The sequence below is a fragment of the Microchirus variegatus genome, assembly GCF_963457635.1.
Source record: "Microchirus variegatus genome assembly, chromosome: 12".
NCBI classification, from domain to species: Eukaryota; Metazoa; Chordata; class Actinopteri; order Pleuronectiformes; family Soleidae; genus Microchirus; species Microchirus variegatus.
Window position 1 is genome coordinate 2,274,702 of NC_139813.1, and position 26,332 is coordinate 2,301,033.

Genomic DNA, 26,332 nt, shown 5'->3' on the forward strand with positions numbered 1-26,332 from the left:
CCCAGAGGGGAGCCGGCAGAGGCTCATGTAGGGATCCCAGAGGCCGTAAGACCTGTCACAGCGGACCCCACGCCCACCCGGCACAGGGACCCACCGTCCACCCAGGGCAGGGTGCCCAAAGTCAGCCCCCGCCGAGCGACCAGCTCGCCGCCCACCATCACCCTTCCCAGGAGTCATGGAGAGCCACGGCCAGGTCCCCCGGGGCTCCCTCCGACAGACCGACAGCCGACCCAACTACCTGCCGCAGCCGCCAGCGCCCCGGAGCTCCACAACCGTCCCCCAGCCCAGCCGGGAGGCGGGCGGGACACAGGTACCCGGGAGGTACACCCGCCCATCCCCCACCCCCCCCACCAGGATGTGGTGTGGTGTGTATGTATGTGTGCTGTGGGATGTGTGTATGGGGGATGTTGGTATCTAGTATGCATTAAAAATGTGGGGGGGAGGATGGGGTGACAACACCCCGCTGCTTGCGGACAGCGGGGTAGTCGATATGCCCCACCCCACCCCCAGGCCCTAGTGTCTAATATGCCATAAAATATTGGGGGAGAGCGGAGACCCCTGGAGGGGAAGATGGGGGATAGGCCCACTACTTGGTGGGTGTTCTTCTTATGCTTAAAAAAAAAAAAGTATGTGAAGTGAAGTGAATTTGCCCAGTAATTGAAAAATAATGTATCTGACTCAACTACACTAGGTAGTGATATGCCCCCTTTCATTTAGTTAGTATTAGACTCATCTGCTCTTTTGGTGAACTGGAGGTCATGTGTCTTTGTATAGCCCAAAATCACAAACACAATTTATCTCAAAGGGCTTTACAGTCTGTACAACAGGATATGTCCTTAGACCCTCACATTGAGTGAGGAAAAACTCCACAAAAACCCCTGTACAGAGGAAAATGAGAGAAACCTGAGGGGGGGGGGAGGGGGGGGGGGGCACAGAGGAGAGATACCTTTGTCAGGACACACAGATGTGCAGTAGGTGTCACATGTAAACAAATAAGTTCAGCAGATTACACACAAAACACTAAATTAACAAAGTGAGGAAAAAGAAGAAGATAGAGGCCAGCATTTCAAAAATTAATTCCAATTATCATAATCAGTATCATCTTCATCATCTCGTCCAAGATGATGAAGATGATACTGTCTGGGATTGGTTCTAGCTCCTCATGTGACCCTCAGAAACGGACATGCCATTGATGAAGGGTGGATGAGGATAATAATGTTAGCAGTGATGACAAGCTATATACTAATAATTATGAATGAATGAATGAATGAATGAATGAATCGTTTATTTCGGGCATGACAAGTAATCAACATCTGCATACATCATCATTTATATTCATACACATGACCGAAAGGGACAGCGGGAGAAGCAAAGCTTATCTAGTCCCGCCCCCATTACCCAGACAATTTTATTACTTCTTTTTTTTTTTTTTTTCTATGTTAACTTTTGACATTTTTGACGTCGCAGCAACAATAGCATAAGGCTGCAGTTCATCTCAAGTCAGTCAACAGACTACATGCACGGCCGTACATGTGTCCCTGTCGAACCATCACGAGCGATCACAGTCTCGAGTTGTTGCATCGGTTCCGCCGATTTATTCATCCCTCTCTCGCATTATAGTTTCATATTTGAGCTGTGGTGTTCCTGGCTTTGAGACTCAAAAACTCTATACTCATATAATGTTTACAAATGCCTTATTTGTTACAACTTACCCTTGGGTTAGCAAAGAGACCTTTGCACATGCAAGTACACGGTTGCACCAAACAATTAAAAAAGAACTGCTGACAGTTAAAAGCATTTTTTGGATTATTTTACTTACAAGTGCAGTACCCACCTCTTGGGCTTGGACTCAGTTTCACGTGCGTACACATTGCCTTGCCAAATCTGTCTCTACTGGCACGCCTGCTTTACGAATGCAGAAGTGCTTGTTTAGCGATATAGCTGTATATTTCATATAGTAAGTCATCTGCCAAATTTGAAGTCTGTCCAGGGAATCGTTGAACAATGATGCGATACAGTCTGACAGACAGACATTCCTTTAATTAATAAATTAAAATTAATTTTCAAGTTGAGGATATAAAATCTTATTGAGGAGGAACAGGCATAATCCACATTTTAGTTTAGAAAGACCCAAAATTGAAAGCTTTTGTGTGGAAGAGTTCACCCCTCACTGTGAGTTCAGCTTGTGTTCTCTGGGTTACATTAATATTGTTTTTCCTGACTCTGGTAAATTAAGATGTTTTAGAGATTGAGTTTTCCTCCTTTTGTTGTTTTTGTCTTCAAATAGCTTCAACTGCATTACTATTACCGACCAGTAGTGTATGATGTTTGAACCCTGATTTCCAACTGTGAAAGATTTGTGCCAACTCACTGTCACTGAGCACAACAGAGCTTTGAGCTAAATGCAACTGACAAATGCCAGCTGATCTCAGACTGGCTTGAATGGCATTTAACTTAGGGGAAGAGGGTGCTGGCGAGGATTCACAGGACATGGAGAGGGTAGTCTAACTGATACAACAGTATAATGTATTAGTATTTTTTCAAGACCACCATCATTTATTTTCCCTGCAAGTTAGGGTAACATTACTGTGTCACAGTAATCACACATATTGACAGATTAAAATAATGTCATTCTTCTCCAGCACTCGTCCCTGGGATTGTGTGGTGTATGGAATATGAATATGGAATCTGAATAAAGACAACCTCCAGTCTTGCTAACCACATTACAACTTCCAAAAGATGTAACAACTAGTGCAGTGGTCCCCAAACTACGGCACACAGCCCGCCTCCACATTTGGCCTGAACAATACCAGAGACCATAATGATTTTTTTCTGGCCACGTGAATCCTGGCTAGCCCCTGAACGGAATAATGGCGAAAAGGTAAGGTAAGACAAAAATGTATTCAGAATGCACGGTATTTAACCTGCGGTGGTCAAACGATTATTTTTTTATTCTATGCAAAGAAAAAGCTGTTTGTCTCATCTGTCAAGAGGCAGTGGCGGTATTCAAAGAATACAATCTGCGACGACACTATGAATCCCGTCACAAAGACGAGTATGATAGCTTGCAAGGCCAAATGCGAGCAGACAAACTCTCAAAGCTAAAAAGTGGACTGTTAGCTCAGCAGAATACATTTGTACGCCAAGCTCAACTGAACCAGTCATCCGTTCGGGCCAGCTTTAAGGTTGCTCAACTGATAGCAAGCAGCGGTAAACCTTTCACTGATGGAGAGTTTGTCAAGAAATGTTTGAATGCTGCCGCGGAGGAAGTGTGTCCCGAGAAGAAAGATGTCTTAAATGCAGTGAGTCTGTCGGCGAGTACAATCACCAGACGCATTGAAGAAATCGGGGGTAATGTTTATGCGGTGGCTTTTGGAAAACAATAACTGTTTACATATAGGCACCCCTGTGATCGTCACACTTTTTCTGTTACAAACTGACTCCGGCCCCCATCAGAGAATGGAAAAGTTATGTGGCCCTCACAGGAAAAAGGTTTGGGGGCCACTGAACTAGTGTGTCCTGGGTGATGATGGTTAAATGTATCAAACTCAATAACTGTAAAATCACCCTCAGTTAGCTGAAGGGCTTGATTTACCCTGGTGGGGGCCTTCCTCAGGACAGGGTGTATGGTGATGTGACCTGAGGATCCTGGGGTGCAAGGCTGCAGATGTGTACTTACATTTAATTTAATTCAATTTTTTTTTAAAGTTACTAAATTAGATATGTATGGAATCAACTAATACATACAGTCAGGTCCATACATATTGGGACATCGACAGAGTTATCTTCTTTTTGGCTCTATACACCTATACAATGGTTTTGAAATGAGATTAACAAAAAGTGCTTTAACTGCACACTTTCAGCTTTAATTTGAGGTATTTACATCCAAATCCAGTGAATGGTGTAGGATTTACAACACTTTCTATATGAGCCTCCCACTTTTTAGGGGATGAAAAGTAATGGGACAAACAATCATAAATCAAACTTTCATTGTTTAATACTTGGTTGCAAATCCTTTGCAGTCAATGACAGCCTGAAGTCTGGAAGACATAGACACAGGGTTCCTACGCAGTATGGAAAAGTATGGAATTTAATTTGAGTAATGTCCAGGTCTGGATAAGTATGGGAATGGAAAAATGTTTGTGTTGTTTCCAGACAACACTGGAAACACAAGAAAACCAAAATCATGATATTTGATATATGAATGCGCACATGCCCAAATGTGCATGGTTTACATACGAGACAATTAAAAGAAACCATTTACTCACCCAGAAGCCACCCATCACGCACTGTTCCAGCCTCAGCCTGTTTCCAACCATGCTGTTAGTCAGAATGAATGAGTCATGTGTCGAACCAGGCCACCTTGCCACGGTGTTTGTTAGCTGCATTTGCGCATCACATATGATTTGAACATTTATGGAATGAAACTGTTTCCTATTAACGTAAACAAATTCATCCTGTGATGGCGCTTTTTAGCAATGTGTGTGCAGTCAATAGCTCCGATTACATTAGGGAAACCGGCTCTCGCTGCAAAATTGCACTTTAATGTTGGCCTGTTCAACAGCATTGTATGGGAATTTGATGTACCTGGGTGACATTCGGATGATTCCGTCCCACACAGCTGGCATGGCTCGGCTAGGTGTTGACTGGGACACTCCTGACCGGTCGGCCAGCTCCCGCTGGAATGGCCCTGTTGCCAGGAACCCCAGCGTGGTCAGCACTTGTGTGGACACTGAAAACCCCTGGCTCCTCGCCGTGTTGCGCTCTAGGGCTGGCCGAAGCTCTAACAAGGCCTAGCTGCCGTTGTTAATACCATTTTCTTCATCACATTGAGACTGCTTTTATATCCACACATAATTGCAAACACGTGGGTGTGTCAATTGTTCATAAGTGTGTCTCTGATGTTCACATCACTCTGATGACTGCTTGTTTTCACATTATTAACAGTTTCCCAGCATCACCACTAAGTGTCGCCAAAGGAACAATAGCTGGAGAAACGGGCGTACGCCTGCCATAAAGTTTGCGTGAGCGCCCCACATTTCCACGATCATTTCACGTTTCATACATCTGAACGCGAGCGTGGAAAAGGACGTACGCCACGTTTTTGTGCGTACGCAACCTTTTTACATGAGGCCCCTGGTCTTTTGGTGTTGCTGAGCTCACTAGTGCATTCTTTCTTTTTAAGAATGTTCCAAACAGTTGATTTGGCCACACCTAATGTTTTTGCTATTTCTCTGATGGGTTTGTTTTGATTTTTTCCGCTGTACTATACTATACTTTATATACTTAAGAGAAAGGGATCAAAGATAGACACATATTTCTAATATCAAATCAAACTTCCTTTCCGCCGCAGACACTAATGAAATACATTGAAGTGGCTCTGTGGTGTAGTGTGGATGGATCAGTCTGTTACTGAATGAGCTGATGATGCTAACTCTCAACTTGTTGCAAAATCATTAGCATCACAGTCAATACTTCACACACAAAGCTATGTCATTCACACATGATTCAAGCACATCAGCACGTTTGTGCTGGAGCAAGTGAAACAATAACAAGAAAAAACGTCCCTGTATGTGACTGAACACTAACGTTATGTAGATTAACCACGTTAATGAAAACTCACCCATACGGAGATAGAGCAGTGCTGGCGTCACGTCATAATCTCAGACAACTATTTTGTCTGTCCTGCATACGCTCAATAACTGCTGGAAAGTTCTACACACTCTCTCTACCCCTCCCCTCCCTCTCTCTCTCCCTGTTTGCGTGCATATTAATTAGCCATGTGTTTTCTCCGTGACCGTCAGCTGATTGGCTGAAAAAACAACATAAGCTCTGGAATGTGAGATCGCCACACACAAACTAGGAGTGATTCACAGCGATAAAACAACCTCAATTCAAATATAACGTTTATGGTTATGACACACAATACTGTGATTTGAAGCATGTAGTGGCTTCTTACAAACTTCAAGTTGAACATTTTTGAAAAAAAAAACTTTTTTGATGTTTTACTCGTTTTGCGCTGGTCCGACTTGCGCCCTCTTTGTCTGTGGTGGGTCACAATTGTGTCGGTGTCTCAATATTTATGGACACGTACATTAGCAAATACATGTGTAAATAGAATAAGTGACACATTTACTACTTATGACAAAAGTAAAAACAAACAAAAAAACTAGATTATCCTCTTGAATCGTGAAAAAGAGGCCAGGTCCAATATTCTGGAACATGTGCCTATTGTCTTCTGATTTGTAATTTCAGAGTTGATCCCTGTTACCCACTAATGTTTGGTAACCTACTTGTGTACTAACTTCTAGGGACATTTAACAACTTTACAACTTTAACATTCTACTAGCATGTCATGGGGGGAGGCTCAGAAACAAATGCCCTTGATCTTTAGGGGGGATTCAGAAACAAATAATGTAGGAATTACTTACTGCAAACATGTTTCACATCCAAATTAAATCCTTTTACTTAACTTAAAGTATGTCCGCAGTGGTACAAAATTAACCCCCGGACTGTGGATTCCAAAGTATTTAAACTGCTCAGAAACACTACCTTTATAACAGCACTTTCATTTCCTGCAGCCTTGGAGCACAATAGTTACCAGACAACTTCAATAAAAACAACAAATCCCTGTTATTTTCCCCACAGCATTTAACTTCCAGAGAGAGCAAACACAGAGACAGAGCACCAGGACATTCATATTTGAAGGAGATATACAGTAAATGTAGACATATATGAAAAATAAATGTCTACTTCATCCACCTTGACACATCTCCCCTAATTCCCTCATGCACTTCACCTGGTGATCCTCAGTAATCAATCACACCTGCCATTGATTCCCTCTTCCACTATATAGTGTTCCCAGTCCCTCAGTCATGTGCCAATGCGTTGTTTATGCTACCAGTGAAAACCTCGTATCCAAATCTGTCTTGCTACTTTGACCTTCTAGTTCAGGAGCTACGTTTTGTGTTTTTTAGTATTCCTGAATATGTTATTTGTTTCGAGAGGAAGAATTTAAGTTTCTTTATTTTTGGTCATCTAGTCTTAGAGCTATACGCTTTATGTTATTTTCTTCTGTGAGAACAAAGTGTTCCTTTTATTTCAAGAGTGAAGAATAAAGACTCTTGAATATTCCATCTTGCCTCCGGCCTTGTGCATTTGGGTCCAGCCGCCATTTGCCTTCCTAACAGGCGGAGCCTCGCTTTGTATTTAAAGTTAGACTTAAAACCTTCCTTTTTGTTAAAGCTTATAGTTAGAGCTGGCTCAGGGAAACCTGGACCACATCTTAGTTATGCAGCTATAGACCGAGACTGCTGCAGGAATTCCTGTGGTACTCTCTCACACCCAAGGTATGAATATGACTTTAGTATATATCATTAACCTTGTTATTTCTCTCACTAGTTTGTGTCTTTCCTTCTTTTCCTCTCTCCCTCTCTCTTTGTATCCTCATCTTGCAGATCCAGTTCCGAAGCTGTTATCATTATTATCATTATCATTATTATTATGCTATAATTAATAGTCAATATCAGTATAATTTTTTATCAACCATCTCTGCTGCTGCTTATCTAAATGACATATTAGTTGTATAATCATGTCATCACTGAATAACTGTCCTGTATAAACTTGATTCAATTGTTGTATATCTGCTACTGGGGCCTGTTTCAAAAGGCAGGTTTAGTGAAAACTCTGAGTCTGTTAACCCTGAAATGAGGGAAACTCTGTTTTTTCGGTTTCAAAAAGCCAGTTCAGCTTAACTCTGAGTCAGTTACCCTGGCAACAAACGCCTTGAACCTAACCTGCTCGCTGGCAGGTTTTTCTCAACAAACCTTGAGTTTCTCTCTGTCTCCGCCCTCTTTCAGACACACACAGTATTTGATTTCCTCATTCATTCAGTCAGCAGAGTTTTGGCGTAGTATAGTTCTGCGTCTACATTAGAAGTTATATTAGGTGGAGACTATTTTTACTACCATGACATGTGCTTTTGACAGTGATCCCGTGGATGAAGGTGCAACATTACTGCGCAGAGAATTAATTATTCCTCGGGAGATGATTATCAGACTGCGCATAGATTTCCAGACACTTCTCTTTTTGAGCGTTACCGTTTCACGTCACAGTCCATCATTTACATTCACAACCTGATCTGTCCTTACATTTACAACATTACCAACCCGAGTCATGCTCTCACATCCCAGCATATTGTGTGTTGCGATGCTTTTTTTTTATTTATTTTTTTTATCTCTAACAGAGATCTCGCAGGGAGTGCTCCGCCACCCTGCGGAGAAAACTAATTTCAGCTGCTTGTATCCAGAATCTTCATGACCATAGTTGAGGGTAGGAACGTAGATTGACCGGTAAATTGAGAGCTTTGCCTTTCGGCTCAGCTCCTTCTTCACCACAACAGACGGATACAACCCGATCCACTGTAAATCTCACGCTCCATCCTTCCCTCACTCGTGAACAAGAACCCAAGATACTTAAAGTCCTCCACCTGAGGCAGGATCTCTCGACTGACCTGGAAGTGGCAAGCCACCTTTTTCCGGTCAAGAACCATGGCCTCGGACTTAGAGGTGCTGATTCTCATCCCAACTGCTCCCGGCTGCAAACCACCCCAGCGCATTCGGGAGTTCCTGGTCCCATCAAGACCACATCATCTGCAAAGAGCCGAGATGAAATCCATTGCACCCAAACCGGACCCCCTCTGGCCCCTGGCTGCGCCTAGAAATTCTGTCCATAAAAAAATGAACAGAACCGGTGACAGAGGGCAGTCCTGCCGGAGTCCAACATACACTGGGAACAAGTCTGACTTACTGCTGGGCAATGCGAACCAAGCTCCTGCTCTGGTCGTACAGGGACCGCACAGCCCATAACAAAGGGCCCCCGACCCCATACTCCCGGAGCACCCTCCACAGTATGCCACGAGGGACACGGTAGAAAGCCCACAAAGTCCACAAAACACATGTGGACTGGTTGAGCAAACTCCCATGAACCCTCGGCTAGGACGAAAACCGCATTGTTCCTCCTGAATCCAAGGTTCAACTATCGGCTGAACTCTCCTCTCCAGTACCCTGGAATAGACTTTCCCTGGGAGGCTGAGGAGTGTGATCCCCCGATAGTTGGAACACACCCTCCGGTCCCTCTTTTTAAAAAGGGGGACTGCCCCGGTCTGCCAGTCCAGAGGCACTGTCTCCAACTACCACGCAATGCTGCAGAGACGTGTCAACCAGGACAGCCCTACAGCATCCAGAGACTTAAGGTACTGGAGGTCAGATCTCATCCAATCCCGGTGCCTTGCCACTGGACAGCTTCCTAACTAGCTTAGTGACTTCGGATTGGGTAATGAATGAGTCGACCTCTGACTCCCCAGCCTCTGCTTTTTCTAGGGAAGGCGTGTCAGTGGGATTGAGGAGGCCTCCCCGAACTTTTGCCAGACCCAAGTTTTTGCTTCTGCGACTGCTCTGGCCGCCGTCCGCTTGGCCTGTCGGTACCTGTCAGCTGCCTCAGGAGTCCCTCGAACCAACCAGGCTCGATAGGACTCCTTCTTTAGCTGACAGCATCCCTTACTTCCGGCATCCACCACCGGGTTTGGGGATTGCCGCCGCGACAGGCACCGGAGAGTGTACTCCTTCCAGGGACTCCAAAAAGGCCGGGTACTCTGCACTGCCGTACGGCCCGTAAGCCGAAACAACAGGGAGAGACCTACCTCCCACCCAAAGGCGGAGGGACGCAACCCTTTCGTTATGCGGAGAGAACTCCAACACATGGCCCACACCAGCTGGCCGCCTCTCACCTTGGGCAACTCCAGAGTAATAGAGAGTCTAGCCTCTCTCAAGGAGTTGGGTTTCAGAGCCCAGACTGTGCGGGGAGGTTAGCCCGACTATTTCTAGTCGGTACTGCTCCACCTCCCGCACAAGATCAGGCTCTTTCCCCCCCAGCGAGGTGACATTCCATGTCCCCATAGAGTTGTTGTCCCGTGATTGGGCCGTCTGGGCCCCCGCCCGCTACTTCCACCCAAATCACACTGCACTGGCCCCTTATGGCCCTTCATGCAGGTGGTGAGCCCACTTGAAGAGGCGCCGGCATCGATCTTTCGGGCTGAGCTCGGCCAGGTCCCGCGAGCAAAGACCCGGCCACCAGGCGAGCCCAACTCCGGTGCCTGGCTCCAGGGTGGGGCCCCGGTTACGCCAATCCGGGCGACATACGTCATATTCATGGATGTATTTTTTTCTGGTTTCAGCTCTACGAAAATGTAAAATCAATGAAGTCTCTCATGATCCCATATGCCTGTCAGATCATGCTCCAAATTCTATCATCTACTATTATTCTAGATTGATGAGTGATATCCCCAAATAGAGATTTAAAACAAATGTCTGATACTGAATTTATTACCTTCTATTACACAATAGAAACATTAGGAAGTATAAGATGAGGGAGGCATTTAAAGCCTTTATTAGGGGACAAATAATTAAGATTATGAGCTATAAAGCCAAAGAATCTCATAAGATAGCAAAATCACTCAAAACAAAATTAAAGAAATTAGAAGATAAATATTACCAGTCAGGTTGTTGTGCTCTTGTTAAAAGAGTGGTTTAAAGAGTGTTGGACCCGAAAATGCAGAAGAGACAGAGTAAGATAATAAACAATATTTATTTGCGGTTAACAAAGAGCGAAACGAAGCTACATGGGGAGTAAGCATGGGGGCCGAAGTTTATTGAAGTTTATTACGACTTAAACAGACATTTTATGACCAAGGTGAAAAACCTGCCAAAATTGCATATAAAACAACTACAAAACTAAAGACATTACTTCACCACAAAACAATAATAATGAAAATATTGTGGACCCAACTGAAATAAATTAAGCTTTCAAGAAATTCTACAAAAAAAACAAAACACAAATGCATCTGAACTGAATAATTTTTTGGGATAACATTCATATTACCAAAATATCAGAAGCAATTAAATAAGGGTTAGAGAAAGATATTACTTTAGTAGAATTATCTAAAGCAATAGACACTATCAAAGGAGGGAAAACCCCTGGGCCTGATGGAGTACCCATTGAGATTTATAAAAGGTTCAAACATAGACTGATGCTACCTTTTATTAGTTGTGTTTGGGAATCCTTTTCATAATGAAATAAATAAAAACCTGCTTCCAAAACCAGGCAAACCAAATAAGAAATGTGAAAACCTTAGGCTAATTGGTCTTTTAAATGTGGACTTTTTGAGTAAAATACTAGCAGGAGGATTGAAAAAATAATTCAAAAATATTATTGCCAAACAGTTTTGGGCTAATGTTAGGGGACTCTTAAATATATTATATGAGGAAAAAGGGACAACAGATATATCATTACTGTCATTGGATGCTGAAAAAGCATTTCCCTTTTTGCATAGAGACAATAAAATGTGTAATTTTGAACCATTTTTCATTCAGCTCTATCTAAATAACATAAACCTACCAAACAAGGCAGAAGCACACAGCAACTCTGTGTTGCCATGAACTAAAATCACAGATTTTCTTGATGGAATTAGGCAGGCTGTCTAATAGCAAGATACTTTTTCAGTGCCTCCTACACTGGACTTTGAAACTAAGACTGCCATCACTTTACCTTCACCTGGCATTAAATTGTTTTCTGTGCTCGGATTAGCACCTGACCACATGTAAGTAATTCACCTGAGGACGGGTTGTCTGCCTCACCACTTCAGGAGGTGGTCGGAGACCAGATTGAACCGAAGTGTAGATCCAATGCGTCTCCGATGCGTCTTCGCTCCACCCACAACAACTTTGTGAGTGGAGATACTTGGTGGCTCTCAGCACAGTTAACGTGACAGTGGCAACAAAACACAGTCTCCTTTGCTTGCGTCAGATTTCCGCTTGCCAAAGACAAAGAAAAGTTGGTGACATAAGAATGACCGTGATCGGATAGCAATCGGATCTAGATGTGGACACCTAGCATGCATGTTAATAGCAGGTGTAATTTCATGTGTTGAAGTGCTGGAGCCTAAAAGTGCAGGATCCAAAAGTCCAAATAACTCTGGAGTTGAGGATTACATAAGCTCAGAGACTGTGTTACATGACTCTGAATGTGCTTATGTCTGCACTGGTCTGTATGTGTATAATTTCTCCTGCCAGCCTTTCTGTCCAAGGCACATTTCCCTCCCCAGAATTGTTGTTTTGGGCACACAGGCATTATCATTGTTATGCCAAATTTAGTCTTGGAGATTAAGCTCTCAATAAAATTTCAGTTGTTCCAGTTCTCGAATAGTCAATGTTTTGTTGATGCTGACAATGAAAGGAGGAAAATTCCAAGTCAGGAGTAATACGCTGAAGAGAAGAGTGTAGTGGGGTATTTTTTCCCTGCAGCAGATATTTTGCTTCATTAAAGGGTTTTTCATTCATCTTAATAGCTGGAGTTATGTAAGACCACTGGGACACACAGATGTCCTCAGTTGCTGTTGTTGCTGCATGTTTTATACATGAAAAGCGTATCAATGAGAGTATGGATAATGTGTGTGTGTGAGAGAGTGTGTGTTTGCGCTGTTTGAGTTCAGCCAATAGGATAGTGACAAAGCAGTTGCTAAGCTGGATCTTTCAGTGCTGCAGAAATGCAGTGTTTGTGCTGCCTTGTTTGGGTGCCACCTCCCTGGTGATGTCCTGGACATTGGCACCCTGACCAGGCCTCTCTTGGCTGGGTGCTGTCTGCAGCAGTGGGTGTTCTTGTGCTTAGGTCTTGTTTCTATGCAGCTTCAGACTGTGGTTCAAATGGAAATATTTCTGAGAATAATATATAAAAATGATCATTCATGCTCCTTTTAGGACCAGTTTTAGTAGAGAGAGACACAGAGAGAGAGAGAATGAGAGAGGGAGAGAGAGAGAGCATCTCCCTAGAAGATAATGACAGTCAGGAGTCTTGGAGGCCCTCAGACCAGGCTTTTGAATCTGAGGGGAGACACTTGGCACTCATGGTGCACTACATCATGTTGACAAAGGAGTATTCACTGGCAGATACTGTACATTCAGCGATGTACACTCACATCAGTACCTCGCATACACGTTAATGAGGTTCACACATGGTCACACTCTGCCTGTTTATGTCCTGTGAGTCTCCTTTAGTCTGTGAGCTGCACATTCACAAGCACACATTCATTCATTTTCTACCACTTTATCCTCCACTTGGGGGGCCACTAGAGCCAATCCTAGCTGACATAGGGTGAAAGGTGAGGTCGCACCTTGTACAGTTCACAAATCCATATAATGGCCAATACACAAAAACAAACAAGCAGTTGTTTTTCCAATCCAGGTTTGCTTGTAAGAACACAAGGATTAATGTGGGTTGGGTGAAGGTTCGGCTAATAACATTTCCAGATTGCCCAAATGGAGAAATTGTTGTTTGTTCAGAACTCCACTTTGATAGAACAGGCCAAAAAGTTGTTGGAAATCGTTTTTTCCCTTTTACTGTCTCTCCCCCATTATCATCCACATCCTCATTTTGGACACACTCACTTTGGGTACAATTAATAATGAAGCAAACCACATGCTCAAAACACAAGCTCAAAACTTCATTGTGGAGCTGTGAGGTAGAACCCTCACTGCTGCTTGCTGATCTTCACTTCGGTTTTTGTCATCTGAACCGCCGGTAAGAGCACACTCGCCCGGAGCGGGGAGAACAGCTATGATGATTGTACAGGACGCCGCTACGCACTCCGGGCCCAGCCTACTGCAAGCTACCAGAACCAGGTTACGAACGTGCTTATGTCGCCCACTGATTACCTGATTCTGATCACCGACTGAGCCTCTTCTCCAGCAGCCGCTGCCTTCACTGCCACAATGGATTTCCAAAACTAAACTGAGGGAACCGTTTAGAAATCTGAGGGAACTGAGGAAGACTTAGCCAAATTTGAGTCCTCTTTAGATCTTTACATGTATATCGCCATAAACTATATAACGTTATAAAAGGGGAGGCAACTCTTGCTCGTCGCTGACGGAGGACACGCTGCTCTGGCAACCTCGACTCTGGAGGGGAGGGGGGGAGGGGGAGGCAGGTACGACTCGCTGCACTGTTTTGAGTTTGAGTGTAGTAACCGTTTTTGGCCACATTGTTACAGATGGCGACTTTAAGGAGATTTTTTTAATCTCTTGTTTTAAAAACACAATTCAACCATTCACACCAAAGGAAAGTTTAAACTGAGGCTTGTGGTGAAATTAAATATAACTCAATCCCAGATATGTGACAGGCACACACACTCATTGAATACCCAACTCCCAGGGGAACACAGCACACAGGGAAAAAAGACCACCACCACCACTGCCTCGGCAACAAAAACAAGATAGAGAAATTAATCACACAGAAAACAAACTCAGGATGCTAACAAAAACTGGGAAAATCATATTCAAATTATACAAAATGTATATTGACAGGAAATAAACAAGAACAAGTCTAACCATAAGTGAAACAAAATGATAAATTATACAGACGGAACTATTTAATTCTGCCCAGAATAATTAGGTAATAACTGAAGAAAAGAAATAACCTCTATAATACCCAAATCAGATTAACCCAACCAAAATAAATATTGGGAATCAAAACAAAAAGGACAAGTGGATAAACAAAACCAAGTTAATAAACAAAATAAAGAAATAAACCTTAACTAAGATATCAAACTAAGACAAGCAGACACAAGGCCATCACAGGCAGCACACGCCACCAGTACAGGAAACGGCAGTGAACGACACCGACGCAGGAGAAGCCGCGCTGAGATGAAGCAGAATTCAGGGTGAAACAAAGCAGCAGCAGATGGCTGATCGTGACGTCATCCAGGTCACATTTCTTTTAAGCCAGGTGGCCAACATGTATCTAAAAATACAAAATGAACACTTATTATAAAGCTAAAATAATATTTTTAAGTGACGCGATAAAACAAATCACAAACGTTGTTGACGAGTATGATGCCCACACAACACATCGGGGGAGAGAGAGAGAGAGACTCACATTTACTACCGCCATTCACCTGCAACCACCCCAGGGGAAAGGACACTTACCACCGCAAGCTGAACCAACAGCACCTTGAGAGAGGCGTGCAAGTCCAGCCACTCTGCAGTACAACAAAACAAGCTCGATAAGCGCTTCTAATGATTCAGTTACACCGAAAAAGAACAGCTTTACAAGTCACTAGTGTGTCGCGTATAAAGTACACAAAAGAAACTCCATAAGCATACAGGTAGATGAACGGGAGAAACGCGGAGCAGCACACAATCCTACTCACCAAGAGCCAAACACTCCGACCGGAAGTGACGCGTCGGGAAGGAGTGCAAAGAGTGAAACCGGGGGCGATCTACCATATTTATACGTAAATTCAAATTGACTATAATGCATGCGATGAAATTCATTCATGCTGCTACATTCATATACACAATATAATATATACAGTATATATATATATATATATATATATATATATATATATATATATATATATATATATATATATATATATAAAAGATAAATATGGTATATATGGCGGTTGATTATAGTTATGGGTGGTAAGCATTTATTTACAGCCGGGGAATAATTATTTTGTACATGTGATTATATTTGCAGTATTTACAGTATTGCACAGAATATGATAAGGTGCGGGTGGTTGTGACTGGTTCAGTCCAAGTGTTATTGTCATGTATGTCCAGAGGGAGCGTTCAGGAGTGTGACAGCTGTTGGAAAGAAGCTGTTCCGGTACCTGGTGGTCTTAGTCCGGAGGCTCCTGTAGCGCCTCCCAGAGGGCAGGAGGGTAAACAGTCCATGAGCTGGGTGACTGGGGTCTTTGATTATTTTCCCAGCCCTTTTCAGACACCGCTTCCTGTAGATGTCCTCTATGGCAGGAAGTGGTGCTCCGGTGATGCGCTGGGCGGCTTTCACCACCCTCAGCAGCGCCTTCCGGTCCAAGGCAGAGCAGTTCCCGTGCCAGACTGTGATGCAGTTGGTCAGGATGCTCTCGATGGTGCAGCGGTAGAAGTTCACCAGGATGTCTGAGGACAGATGGTTCTTCCTTAGCGTCCTCAGGAAGAAGAGGCGCTGGTGAGCCTGCTTGACCAGCTTGGAGCAGCCGGTCGTCCAGGTGAGATCCTCAGAGATGTGGACTCCCAGGAACTTGAAGCTGTTCACACGCCCCACCACCGCCCCGTTGATGTGGATGGGTGAATGTGGTTCAGCAATACTCCGGAAGTCCACGATGAGCTCCTAGGTCTTCTCGGTGTTGAGCAGCAGGTTATTGGTGTCCCACCACTCAGCCAGACGATCCACCTCCTCCCTGTAGGCGGTCTCCTCGTTGTCTCTGATGAGACCGATCACCGTGGTGTCATCTGCAAACTTGATGATGGTATTGGAACCGTTGACAGGTCTGCAGTCATGGGTGAAGAGGGAGTAGAGGAAGGGACTCATCACGCAGCCTTGTGGTACACCGGTGTTCATGGTGATGATGGATGAGCTGCTGTTGTCCAGCCGGACATGCTGGGGCCGGCTGGTCAGGAAGTCCAGTAACCAGTTGCACATGTGGGAACTGATGCCGAGGTCGGTGAGTTTCCTGATGAGTTGAAGGGGGATAACTGTGTTGAATGCTGAACTGAAGTCTATGAACAGCATTCTGGTGTATGTGTTTTTATTGTCCAGATGTGAGAGGACAGACTGCAGCGCTATGGAGACTGCATCCTCTGTGCTCCTGTTCTGACGATATGCAAATTTGTGGATGTTGATCTTGCTCAGCACCGCTTGCACGTCAGTGGGGGAGAGAGTCTCCGAGTTCTGAGTTTTCCATTTCACAAAGGAAGGTAAGTCAAACCAGAGAAAGAGGAGCAACTCTAGCCTGTTTCACAGAGAGAGGTAACTTAAGCCCTTGGTCAATTACCATGGTAACATGCTCTTTGAACCTAACCTGGTCAGGACCAGGTTTTTCTCCGCAAACCTTGAGTTTCTCTCTGTCTCCGCCCTCTTTCAGACTCACACGGTATTTGATTTCCTCATTCATTCAGTCAGCAGAGTTTTGGCGTAGTATAGTTCTGCGTCTGTTCTGCGTCTACATTAGAAGTTATATAAGGTGGAGACTATTTTCATACCATGTCCTTTTGACAGTGATCACCTGTCTTACCTGTTTGAACAATGTTTTTATGTTTCATCTTAAACTGCTGCCAACTGCGCTTCTCCCCCGCGGGATTACACCTAAATAAATAAATTAATAGTCTACAACTCAAGCAGCTTCCCCCTGTAATATTATTGTGATTGTGCAAAGGACAACATTTAAACTTCCTCATCAGCAGCAGTGTTCTCTCCGACGTCGTCTCCCTCTCTTTTGCTGCTGTTACACTTCCTTCTAAAAACTTGCTCAAACTCACACATTAATATTTTTCAACTCTACTGGGGTGAAGAACGCCACCCTCCGCTTCCCCGTTGTCATGGTGACTCGTCGAAACGGGGCTCCATTAATGCTGTCTTTTTATACTTGTGGTGCACGCGCTTAACTCGAGGTGAAACTACTCCGAGTTGAACAAACTAACTCAAATCAGCTGTTCTGAAACCGAAAACTCAGAGTTTCCTTTCTCAGAGTAGATCAACTCAGAGTTCAGGGTTAGACTCAGAGTTTGTTGAACCTGCTTTGTGAAACGGACCCCTGGACTATTTTAAACAAACTAATGCCATCGTTTCAAAACACAAGGATTGAAAGAAAACTTGAGTCTGCAGGGGTCCAGTGATCTTGAAGCAATTGATAATGCTAAAGAAAGAGAGATGCTACACACTATAGCAGGTTTATGACACTAAAGATGCTTGTGAAACCACTGATTGTTATAGTAGTCCAGTTACAATAGCAACACAACCCGAAATCTGATTCATTTCCCATGTAAACCAAGAGTATTTGGTGGTAAATAAACAACATGCTTTAAACATCTTGTTTTGTCTTAGGGACCAAGGAGCAAGACGGCTCAAACTAAGGGGCGAGAACTCGACCTGTGTTACCTGGAGGTAGGATATATGGATTAGTTTGATCATCAATCCTCCATCTAAATGAAAGTAAAACGGAATGAATCTTGTTTGGTCCTAGCATGTGTAATGTTGCAGCAGCAACAGGGGACGATGAATTCCTCTGTTGAAGAAATTTGTTCTTTTTTTTTCCCCCAATAATTTTAAACTTACATTACATTTTACTGTCTCTGTCTGTAGACTTATACAGGTATATTACAACAAATGCCTTATAGTCTATTTGCCATCCCATGGAGCCCCATTGTGAACCCGGAAATTTCGGAACCACCAAAGTTTTATGATATATATGGATAATATGGGTCCACATAGAAACTGCCGGATGCCAAGTTGTAAATGTTGGGCAATTTTTTTTATTTGCATAATTAGCATAAATATTCATAATCGCCTAAATGGACATCTCTCAGAAACTACCTGATCAATTTCAACAATGTTGGAGTGGTTTTGGGGGTTATTGAGGATGCTGAATCCATTTATGATACTTCAAAGAAGAAAAAAAGGTGCAAAATTGCAATATTTACTGGAATTGATCAAATTCTGACCCATTTTGGTGACATTTTTGTGAATTTTCAGTTGATGAATGTTTCAGAAGATATAATTTTCATGTAATGTTCAATTGCAAACAGGTGCAGTTGAGGCTCTGCCATTAGTCCTGCTGCAGTTTGTTGCCACAACTATTATAGGCGACTTATAACCTTGGGTCACATAAAATCGCGGAGTAATATAAACTCGCCATTTTTAAAAACGGTGTATTTAGAGATATGTGCTAAATGCAACATCAGTTATAATGCCAGCAATGCAAACCTGACAGACTAACGTATTCAAAACACTGTCTGAAAAGCTTCGATAACCATGCATTAGAAGATGGCGACGTCAAAAACTCTCCGTCCCTTATTGACACAGTCTGAGGACTTCATGGGAGAATCACACTACATGGTTGTTCGCTGGTTTATAAGACAAATGTCACAAAACACAATTATTTACAAGAAAACTTATTAGAATCTCTTTTGCTAACCTGCAACTGGACTCTAAGTGTGATCGGCGCTACAGTCTATCTTCCCGCCACTATATTTATTACCCAGAATTCCGTTGTTCAGCAGGTCAAATATCTCAATGAGCATTGCATTGTCACTACCTATGATGAAGTCATACGGTTCCGGAGGTCCGCTGCCAAATATGCTTCAGAGGACCCAGAGAAGTACCTGCGCACAGTTGGCCTTGAGAGGCAGATTGGCCCTATCCACAGTTGGGGTGACAATTTCGATCTTGTGGTCTTCACGCAAAATGGTTGCCGCACGACTCATGCCATGGCCACTCAGTTTGTGCAGAATCCTGCAGGTATTCTGTACCCTGGAGCAGCCACTCCTGGTGGTGGGGTCATGTCACTAAAACTACCTCGTCTGACAAAACTTGACGCTGGGAAACTCAGCCTGGCTCACAAGAGCAGTTTTGTGATTGAACATTACACAGGCCCCAAAAGGATGACACCACCAGCTCTGAAAGAAGTCCTGAGAACTGATGCTATCCAAGATGCCATCACACAAAGTGTGTCAAGAGCACAGAAGAAGGATGTTGCTTGGCTCTCGCAGCTCCACTCTTCCCCTCGTCAGCATACAATGCTGTGCAAGATCGCAGTGATGATAACAGAGCTCCAAAGCTGAAGACCATAAGTGTCTTTGGACCACTACTTGACTCCCCACCTGCACACCCTGATACAGTGCTTAATACCATGGCCTACTTAGACGCATCACTCAAGCATCTCGGTATGAGCCACAGCCATATAACCTTTGATATGCAGCTGTATGAGGTCACTTGCCTCATCAAGTGGAGTGATCCGAACCGATGGCCTACAGTGATTCTCAGACCTGGGATGATGCACACACTCATGTTGTCATCAGCTCAATCGGAAAACTGATGAAGTCAACCGGTGTGGAGGAGCTTGTGGGTGCGTAATTTGGAGGCCTGACATCAATCTTCACCGGGAAAGCCTGGCCGAAGGCTATGCGAGCCTTCCGCATGGTTGTGTCTGCTCTTCTTCATGACTTCTTAGAGGAGGGAGAGAAGACTCATCAGCAGATCACAGCATTCCTGGTGAAGTCCAGAGAGCACCCCACTGGCCAGCTATGGGTGGATTGCTTCATCCTCCCAACCCTGATAGCTCTCAGGTTCTGTCGAGCAGAAAGAGAGGGTGACTGGCTGCTTCAACAACACTGTCTTGAAGAGATGCTCCCCTATTTCATCGCTGCTGGTCATCCCCACTACCCAAGATGGATTACCTGGCATCTGCGTGACATGCAGAGCCTTGCTTCTACTGCCAAGGATGACTTCCTTGCTGGAAGCCATGTGTGCCGCCACTCAGACGTTGCAGCTGCAGTTGAGTGCAGATATGTTTGGGGAGCAAACATGCATCAAGCAAGGTAAGGGAGTCGGGGGCCTGAAGGGCCTCTCCACTAACCCTGAGCAGGTTGCTGTTTGGATCCAGTCTTTCGGTATGTGCTCCTTCACATCTGAGTCCTTCCTTTGACAATGCACCTGCCTACATCTACTGTACCATGACAATATGACATTACTATTAATATCTCTACTACCCCAACTTTTTGGGGTCAGTAGAGATATTGTGAATACACACTGTCTGTTCTGTCCAAATATAATCATTTCTGTGTCCTCTAAAACTTTCTAATGGACTGAAAAGTTGAATCTAGTAAATATTGAAATTTTGAAAACTTTTTTCCTCTTTGAAGTATCATAAATGGATTCAGCATCCTCAATAACCCCCAAAACCACTCCAACATTGTTGAAATTGATCAAGTAGTTTCTGAGGTATGTCCATTTAGGCGATTATGAATATTTATGCTAATTATGCAAATAAAGAAAATTGCCCAACATTTACAACTTGGCATCCGGCAGTTTCTATGTGCTGGGGACCCATACTATCCATCATAAAACTTTGGTGGTTCCAAAATTTCCGGGTTCATTGTGTTGGCAAATAGACTATTACATAAAGACATGCGAGAAAGATAGCATAGTGTCAGTGCACTGATTAAAAGACTGGTAAAAAAAATTGTACAGATGGCAACATATAGTGGGTCTGATGAGGCTTACAAAAACTGATCAAAAGTGCACCAATACAATGGATTTATATTGTGTTGATGCATCAATAGGTAAAATTTTATTCGCAATAGAAAACTAAACATAATTATCGACCTGACATACACAGTGATGGAGAAAGACAACAGGCAATTTCTGTATTATTACATTAATGAGCAGAAAAGGATATGCTGTCTCTCACTGATCATCCATCCACTACCAACTAGATGAAATTAAAGTTTGAAATTATTTTTTAAAAAAGCAGGAGAATATTGTTTAAGCCTTGGCAGTGCATGATCAGGACATGTCTTTATCCACAAAAAAAGAGAATTGGTCCAGCTGGAAAACACAGTGAATGAATCAGTTTGATGGAGGAGATCATTTGAAGTCTATATGTCAGTGAGGAGGCACTCACATATAGACTCAGTAGACTCAGGACCTGGGCAGAGTAGAGATGAATGACAAAAAAGTAAACCTACTTCAAACCACAATTAGGCTGAGAGGATACACGCAAGGGCAGGACGGAACTACAATGACATGAGAGGTATGAAACAGGTGAGAAAGGATCAAGGGATACAGTCACACAGTAGAAGTTCCTCTCTCAGAGTTTTGGATGTCAACAACTAAGGCAACATTTAGACTGCATTCATGCTGTTGAGATTCAATTAGAAAGGAAATAGGAAACAAGCTACCACCCAGAGCAGTCCTTCAACGTTAATGATCAGGGCCGTTTCTAGCTGGGGCCCTATGCCCTATTTTTTTTTTTTTTTCAAACTCGTGGTAGAGATTACTAACTTTTTCATATATTCTGTGACGATGCAGCAGTTTGTTACATTTTAAGAGGAAGGCAGACTAGAGTACATAAACGAATGCAACAGATACAGTATGTTCTTGAAAATGTTTAAAGGGCCCATATTGTGCAAAATCAACTTTTTAATCATTTTAGTACTGATATTTGGGACTCAGTGGGCCATACCAGTCCCCAAAATGTGAAAAAACAAGACTCAGTCATGTTTTAGTGGTTTCACTTTGTGTAAGTATAGGCGTTAAAACACGCAATGTTTAAACCTCCCACGGAATTACGACATAGCGAGCATTTCACCGTGAATGTTGGCACCCCACCAGGCAGAGTACTTCACAGCTCCACCGTAGCTCATTAATCGTTTTTTTTCTTTTCTAATGTTTTTATGATCGCGAGAAGCCAAAATCGTGGTCACTCTATGCATTACGGTGAAACTCAGTAACAACGGGTAAACGGACATTACTATGGGGTATATGGAGTGGGGGTTGTGACGACGGTGCATGACAATAGGTGATAAGTGGTGACAGTATGGCTGTGGATAGTAAAGGCCACATTATACTTCTCCGACTGCGTAATGCGTTATCCGTCTGCGTCACCACGTAGACCACTCGAGCTTTTATACTTCTGCGTCGTGGTGACGGATAGGCGCTGCAATTTCCCGCCCGATCAGTAGGGGTCGCTGCGCAAGGTTGTTGTGCTTCTGGCTACAGTGAGCAATGGCGTCCGAGGGAGAAAGACTGTTGTTGTTGAAACAGTGGCCGTTTGTCACTTTTCTGTGTCCCGGAACGCAGATTTAAGATAATTTGAGGCGAGAAATTGGCCATTTAGAGTCTAAACATGTGCTGTGTGTGTTAAGATATGACATATTTATAGTTCGGCAGCGACGAAGTCGGCGGTGATCAGCTCCGCCCTCTGTGGACGCTCGGTGCGCACTGTGAGCCGGCACAGAGCAGCTTAGCTCGGCCTGTCCTGAGGACCAATCGTAGCTCTTGCCGTCTCCGTTGTCCCTTGACAGAGTGACGGACACTTAAAAAATATTCCGTGCAGCCGGAGACGACGCAGAGACTCTACAACAGGTTCTGCTTCGAGGCAGAGGACTCTGTGTAGCCTACGCAGAGCACTTTACGCAGGAGTATAAATTGGGCTTAAGTTAGATCGACACTCCCCTGGAAGCAGTGGGTGTGTGTTTACCTGGGTCTCATTCACATGTAAATGATCAGGCACAAAACCGAGCGTTCTGAAAAGGGCTGTTTTGGCAGAGTTATTGAACTGCTATTGTGCTTCATCCTTGTGATATTTTGACTAAAGCATGACACAGACATGTTCATTAGGGCATCAGGAGTTTAACTTGGGGTAATAGGGTATAATATGGGCTCTTTAATATAATCTTTAAGGTAGCATAAAAGGGTGGCATAACAAGGTAGCATAACAAGGTGGCATAACAAGGTGGCATATCAGTTTTAACCCACCATTCAAAAACAGTAAAACATAAATAACTAAACTTACTTATAAATAAATATATAATGGACCAGCATCCATGTTATTGCACCAATAAAAAATAGTGATGGTCCTGCTGTTTGCTCATCAGAAGCTGATGAAGGTCTCCCTGGCTCTCCTTGAACTGGACCTCCAACATATTTCACAATTGCTCCTGCAAAGACAAAGCTCCTTAGGTCACCAAGCAATCAGAAGCAAATATTTATATCATATAACTGCAGCTGTGTTGCACTATGCAAAATATTCTGAATCTGTTTTTATATTAAACATTACAATATACAGTGTCCCTGTTTAAGCATATACTAGTAAATTAATAAAAAATAAGGTAAGTGAGTGATGAGCACCATATGATATTCCCTTTATATAATATGGTGCTCATCACTCACTTATGTTAACTCATGTTTGCATATATCTTGCAGTGCATTACAAAGTGGACATTGGCAACTAGCAGTCATATGCAGTACAGGACACTTTAAATGTACAGGTTTGTTCAAATTAGCAAACTACACAAACAACAGCATATATTCTAATAATTTGGCAAGGGGAATCCAACTAAATCAGCAGAATATCCAGTAACCAAATCACAGTAAATACAAATACAATAGAGCAAATAATTGGATAATATTTCATAGCACAGCGATCATTTAAAATTCATAGTACTATAGGAATAATCCACTGCTATACTTTTTTCCATTTCAATTCAATTCAGTTGTATTTGTATAACACCAGTTCATAACAGAAGTTCTCTCAGGACACTTTTCAAATAGAGCAGGTCTAGACTGAGCTCCATGTAACATTATTCACAGAGACCCAACTGGACCATCGTGAGCAAGGAAAAAGTGCCTGTTAAAAGGCAGAAACCTCACTGCTACTACTACTAGTAACAATAATCAGTCTGATAATAACTGGTTTTATTTATAAAATAGTAGCACAGGTCTATGCTTGAGACACATTTATTTGAGCCTTTTTGTAAAGCAAACTGTGGGTAAAGTTGACTTTATTTGCATACAAAATCATCCTGTCAGACTTGTCAGCAGACATAACTTACTACATGACAGCCCAGCACAAAGGGGATTTTTACCTGATTACCCCACAAACACTTACATGCTTTGCGAATATATGCAAAATGACTGCATGCAATACATGCAAACATGTACTTTTAATTCTCAAAAATATAATAAAATATGAGTCTGAACTTGCAGTTTGGGGGCCCCCTGGTGGCTGTGGGGCCCTATGCAGCTGCATAGTCCGCATATAGCAAGAAACGGCTCTGTTAATGATATTTGTCAGTTATTCTTGTGACGATGTCACATGGTGTTTTATGTGGTGTGTGTGGGTAAGGGTCAGTGGGTTAAGCAGGATCACATGATTTGTAGGAACAGATTAAGAGCTTCTAGTATGTGAGGCCAATGAAACTGAGTTTGTGCAAGACCAAGTGAAGTGTGTGTGTGTACTTTTATTTATATCTTTGTGAGGTTCAAGAACATACTTATCTATCTGTGTGTGGACATTTTGTCCAGTCCCTACAACTTTAAAGTGCTCTTTTAGGGTTAAGACCTAGTTTTAGGATTAAGGTTAGAACTGGGTTTAGGTAAGAGTTAGGGTAACGGTTAGGATAATTATTTAAAAAAAGAAAAAAAAAAGGCTTGCCCTCTCTGGGTGCTTTGTCTTGTTCACACTAGTACCATATGTTCCTCTCTTCCTCTATCTTCTCTTGCAAGTGTAGCAGTTTTGTTGTTTATCTTCACTAGTGAAATGCAGTGTGAACTCAGTTGTGAGGTGGTTGTGGAGTAAGACAGTAGATATTCACTTCTCACAGTGAAAGATTTCAGGGTACTGCAATGCTTTCAATTCATAATGACCAGTTATCAACTCAAATTGAATTTGATTTGTAAAGCACCAAATCACGCCAAAAATTATTTTAATAGTGTCATCATCATTGTTGGCCTCTTAACTTTTAGAAGATGTTACCTTTCAGTTACCCTCTGGCACAGGCAGTGCTAGGGAAATGTTATTATATTGGACAAAATAAGGCTTTACTCATCGGCAGATACATTGTTATTATTGCTTATGTCATCAAACTCAGATGTTGCAGCAGATTTATTTCCAGAATAATTCCATTCATTCTTTAAAAAGACTGTTACTCATTTAGCTGTTGAAGCCCATAATTAATAAAGAAATACTTACTCCTCAGGTTTAATCCAGTTTGTTGTATCACTCTCGGTGTATAGAAGCGAAACGGTCTCTGCTGAATGATCGCTCACACGTTGCCATCCCACCTGGAAGAGGTTGTACCAATGTAAGCACTTTGCTGAAGTATGGGTAAAATCTAGTCAAGGCAGCAGTTTGGGATTTTCCAGAGTGACACCTCACAAACTAATTTTCTCCATGGCCATTTCAGCACTGATGGAGAGAGTTGAAGGATACTGCCTAATCAGTGCTGGAGCATTTTCAGCATCACACTTTAACACAGCTTCTACACATTCTGCAATTGACATTGCTTCTCCTGAGAACAATTGTATCAATGGTCTTTAGCTCATCTGTAATTGGGGCTCTCTGAACCAGAGTTTCTGCTGCATCAAACAAAATAAATGCATCTCGCATGGCAAGGAAGCTGTGCATTTCCAAAAAGTTCCCATAGTTGCTTGAGCCTTCAGTCTCATCATGTCCTTAAAAAGGAAGCCATTGCGATTTCACCAATGGAGGTGGCATATTCCTGGTTCTCTCTTGTGGTTTTCTTGTGAGCTGACAGAGACGCTTCTTCTGGACTGTTGATAGCTCTACCACATTTCCATTTTGGGGAAGCTAAGCTTATGTCCCCTCCTCCTTTTGACCTGGACAATTGCAGGTGTTACAACCATCAATTAGACTTAACATAGGCTGTTATCTGTGGTGGCTGGTATGTTGGGGGTGGGGCACATTTTATAAAAA